We start from the raw sequence: 5,183 nt of genomic DNA, 5'->3' as shown, positions 1-5,183 counted from the left end.
TTTTTAAGGAGAAAAACAAGTTTACCGATAGAGCTGAAGCCAACTGTGAACCCCTTGGATCTCATTCATCTCCACAACCCCCGTGAGATACCAGTAACCTGAAATTGATCACTGCTTGCTGGCTTTTATGCTATTACTGTATAAGTAAGTATCCATAACAATATGTAATATTTCACAAGCTTTTAAACCTGATATAAAGGTATCATACTGAATGTTTCGATCTAAAATTTGCTTCCTCTCCACCAAACAATGTTTTTGAAATTTATCTGTGTTGACACATGTGGCTCTACTTCATTTTAACCATAGCACAATATATCACAATGTATCCATTCAGTCTTTTGTCCGTGAACCTCTGGAAAAAGGTCTGACAGTTATTTTATAAAACTAAAGCATATACCCATCTAGTCAAGGCTATGGTTTTTCCAGTGGTCATGTATGGATGTGAGAGTTGGACTGTGAAGGAAGCTGATCGCCGAAGAATTGATGCTTTTGAACTGTGGTGCTGGAGAAGACTCTTGAGAGTCCCTTGGACTGCAAGGAGATCCAACCAGTCCATTCTAAAGGAGATCAATCCTGGGTGTTCATTGGAAGGACTGATGCTAAAGCTGAAACTCCAATACTTTGGCCACCTCATGCGACAAGCTGACTCACTGGAAAAGACTCTGATGCTGGGAGGGATTGGGGGCGGGAGGAGAAGGGGACAACAGAGAATGAGATGGCTGGATGGCATCACCGACTTGATGGACATGAGTTTGGGTGAACTCCGGGAGTTGGTGATGGACAGGGAGGCCTGGCGTGCTGTGATTCATGGGGTCGCAAAGAGTCGGACACGACTGAGCGACTTCACTTTCACTTTTCACTTTCATACATTGGAGAAGGAAATGGCAACCCACTCCAGTGTTCTTGCCTGGAGAATCCCAGCGACGGGGGAGTCTGGTGGGCTTCCGTCTATGGGGTCGCACAGAGTCGGACACGACTGAAGTGACTTAGCAGCAGCAGCAGCAGCAAGTAAGTAAGTGCGAGTCACTCAGTTATGTCCGACTCTTTGTGACCCCATGGACTGTAGCCCGCCAGGCTACAGTGTGACCTGGGTTGTATCCAGGCAAGAATACTGGAGTGGGTTGCCATTTCCTTCTCCAGGGGGTTGTCCTTACTGAGGGATCAAAGCCAGGTCTCCTACATTGCAGGCAGATTCTTTACCATCTGAGCCACCAGGGAAAATGTATCCTAAATACCAAAATTATCCCAAATTGATATCTCCCTTTTTTTTTTTTTTGGAAATGCATCAAAAAACAAGATGGAATGATAGATAGAAGAGGCATGGAAAGATCAAGCATAGCAAAATGTTGATGAAATTTAGGCAGTGAGTATATGGGTGTTTGTTATAAAGTCCTTTCAACTTTGCTGACCATTTAAAATTCTATTAAAATTTCCTCCCACATTTTAACATTTAGCTCGTCTGAAACCAGCTCTTGATTTCCTCCTTCCCTGAAGCCACTTTTCCCTCCACCTTCCCCATTCTGAAAAGTGACAAACGTTCATCTAGGTGCTCACCTTTGGGCTGTCCCTGTCCCACACATCTAACCCATCAGCACATCCTTTCAGCTCTACCTTCAGCATATGTCCTGAATGCAACCGCCTCTCCATAAGCCTGCCACAATAGCCCTGTTCCAGTGCACACCATCATCTTTTACCTGGACCCACTGGTCTGCTAACTGGTCTCCCTGCTTCCACTCTCCCCCTTAGAATCCACTCTCCACACAGCAGTCGCGCTGACCACTTTCGAATGCATCCTCCTGCTGCCTCTTCTGCCACTCACTCTATTCCAGCCATCCTGCTCTCCTCCTCAATGTCTATTAACTACGCCGAGGTTCCTCTGCTTGGCATTTTCACCCTCCTCATCCACAGGGCTTGTTGTCGCACTTCACAGTTCTCCGCTCATGTTACACCAGAAAGGTTCCTGAACATCTATCTAATATAGTACTTCCCACCACATCACCCATGCTGCCCGTACTTTTCCTCCGAGTTTTTACTACTATCCGACATGTTTGCTTCCTATGCGCCCCCACCAGAATCAACCTCCGAAGGACAGGAATTTTTGTTTATGTTATTACATATTATGTCCTCAGTTCAGTCGCTCATTGCAGCCCCATGGACTGCAGCACACCAGGCCTCCCTGTCCATCACCAACTCCCAGAGCTTACTCAAACTCATGTCCATTGAGTCAGTGATGCCATCCAACCATCTCATCCTCTGTCCTCCCCTTCTCCTCCCTCCTTCAATCTTTCCTAGCATCAGGAACTTTCCTATGAGTCAGTTCTTCAAATCAGGTGGCCTAGTGTTTGCTGAATATATGAAATAGATAAAATAGCACCTTCTCTGAGTCTATCCCATATCCCTCCCCATCTTCTACTGCTAAAGTAGTCCCCTCTCTCATATCAGAATATTTTACCTTTTTCATACCGCTTACTTTTTTCACAATGTTTCTTAAATTTTTTTTAATTTTTAATTGGAGGACAACTGATCCCAACATTGTGCTGCTTTCTGTCATGCGGCAACGTGAATCAGCCAGAGGCATACACCTGTCCCTCCTGAGTCTCCCTCCCCCACCCCACCTCTCTAAGTTATCAGAGAGCACTGGGTTTGAGCTCCCTGCATCATACAGCAAATTTCCACTGGCTATGTTTTGCATATGGTAATATATATATTTCTGTGCTACTCTCGCAATTTGTCCCACCCTCTCCTTCCCCCACTGTGTCCACAAGTCTTCTATTTCCGCGTCCTCATTGCCACCCTGCAAATAGGTTCATCTGAACCATCTTTCTAGATGCATATATATGCATTTATACGCGATATTTATTTTTCTCTGACTTATTTCACTCTGTATAATAGGCTCTAGGTTCATGTACCTCAATCTAAAAACAATTATTTTTATTTATTTGTCTACATCCAGTATTTAGTTGCCGTGAAAGTGCACGGGGACTACAGGGAAGTCCCCGTCGTGCTTATTAACAGTTATCTGTTACACGTCTATTCTCTGTCAGTCAGTCCAGTCACTCAGCCGTGTCCAACCCCATGGACTGCAGCAAGCCGGGCCTCCCTGTCCATCACCAGCTCCCGGAGTCCACCCAAACCCATGTCCATCGAGTCGGTGATGCCATCCAGCCATCTCATCCTCTGTCACCCCCCTCTCCTCCTGCCCTCAATCTTTCCCAGCATCAGGGTCTTTTCAGATGAGTCCATTCTTCGCATCAGGGGGCCAAAGTACTGGAGTTTCAGCTTCAGCATCAGTCCTTCTGATGAATACTCAGGACTGATTTCCTTTAGGATGGACTGGTTGGATATCCGAGCAGTGCAAGGGACTCTCAAGAGTCTTCTCCAACACCTCAGTTCAAGCTCTCTGCCCTTGACCCCCCAAGAATGTAAGCTCTTGTGGACAGTTCAGGTCCTGCAGTTAACAGCGCCTGCCCCAGAGGGGGCTGATCCAACCCTCACCCTCCTGTCAGTTTCAACCTCCTCGCAGAGCTTCTGGATTTCCAAGGCTGCTGTTTACCCCTGTTCTTTCCCTGCACGGGAAGCGGGGCCGGCCCCGCCGGCTTCAGGGCCGGCTCGCGCTCTCACCCGCTAGAGGCCGTCCTCCTCACGGGGCCGCCTCCCAGATGACAGCCGCGGGCAGCGCAGCCGAGCGGGCGCCCCGGGCCCTGACCCCGCGGGGCTGCAGGGCCCCCGCGCCCGGGAGCAGCTCCGCCTCTAGAGGGCGGCGCTCGGCCGCGGCCCGGCCGGCCCTCCAAGCTGCCCGCGGCGAAGCGCTTCCCCCCGGCGCCCGCCGGAGTCCCGGCAGCAAGGCCCCCCGGGTGGAGTCAGAGGCCGCGGTCGGCCAGGCCCCAGGCCCAGCGTGAGGGGCCCACAGAGGCAGCCTCCGTCCCGGCAGCCCCCTGCAGCCTGGGAAGGGCCGTGGGAGAGGCCGGAGGCAGGAGGCGGAGGGATGAAGGGGCGCCCTGCCTCCGGCCGCTGGGACACCTTCTAGAGGAGGCGTCTAGAGGAGGATTCCCGGGAGGTAGCTAGGGAAGACAGTGGAGGTAGGGGGAGAGGTGCAGGCGCAAAGTTTCGGAAGTGAAAAAGGCAGGGTTGGGCAGGACAGCGGTACCCCGTTGAATTTCCTAGGTTCGAGAGGCTGTGTGTGTTAAGTAGGGGCCTTGGCCTTTAACCCAAAGTGATCCACAACAGGCCCTTGGGTGGGTGGTTAGATCTGTGCTTTAGAGAGCTTGGGAGATACACTGGAACACAAAATAGAAGGGGCAACACATGTCAGGAAAACCAATTAGGAGGTTACTGCAGTATTTAAGGAAAGAATGTAGTCCTGAACTAAGGGGGTTGTGGGGAGAGAATCTGGAAACGATGCGATGGTCAGTTCAGTTCAGTTGCTCAGTCATGTCTGACTCTTTGCGATCCCCTGGACTGCAGCAGGCCAGGCCTCCCTGTCCATCACCAACTCCCTGAGCTTGCTCAAACTCATGTCCATTGAGTCGGTGATGCCATCCAACCATCTTATCCTCTGTTGTCCCCTGCTCCTCCCACCTTCAATCTTTCCCAGCATCAGGGTCTTTTCAAATGTCAGTTCTTTTCATCAGGTGGCCTGGAGTTTCAGCTTCAACATCAGTCCTTCAAATGAACACCCAGGAATGATTTCTTTTAGAGATGCAATGGTAATTGGAAGACAATACAGTACAGGGGGGCTGGAATCAGATTCCACTAGGGGACTAAGATGACTAAACATTCTGATTTGGAAACTAGGTCTGCCGTTCTCAAAGTGTGTTCCATAGATGTCTGCGGGGGCGGGGATCCCAAAGACCCTTTCAGAAGGACCAAAAGGTCACAACTATTTTCACAAAAAAGTTAAAGACATTTGTCTTTTTCAACACATTACCGCTGGCTCTGATGGTGCAAATGCAACGTCAGTTAAAACCACTGGTGCCCTAGTACAAAATCAAGGTGGCAGCAGCAAACTATATTAGCAGTCCTTGTACCACCACTCCCCAGGTCAAAAATAAAGCTGGTATACTGAAAAATATCCACAATGAAGCAATATAAAGAACAGTCTGATGGGTAATCCAGTATTACAATCTGGAAGGATTGTTTTTCTATAGTTTCGTCTTGGCTAATACAGATAATAGGAAGTCTAA

The sequence above is a fragment of the Moschus berezovskii genome, chromosome 16 (assembly GCF_049115385.1).
Source record: "Moschus berezovskii isolate FMDL1 chromosome 16, NW_MosBer_1.0, whole genome shotgun sequence".
Taxonomy (NCBI): Eukaryota; Metazoa; Chordata; class Mammalia; order Artiodactyla; family Moschidae; genus Moschus; species Moschus berezovskii.
Note: the sequence above shows the minus strand (reverse complement) of the source record.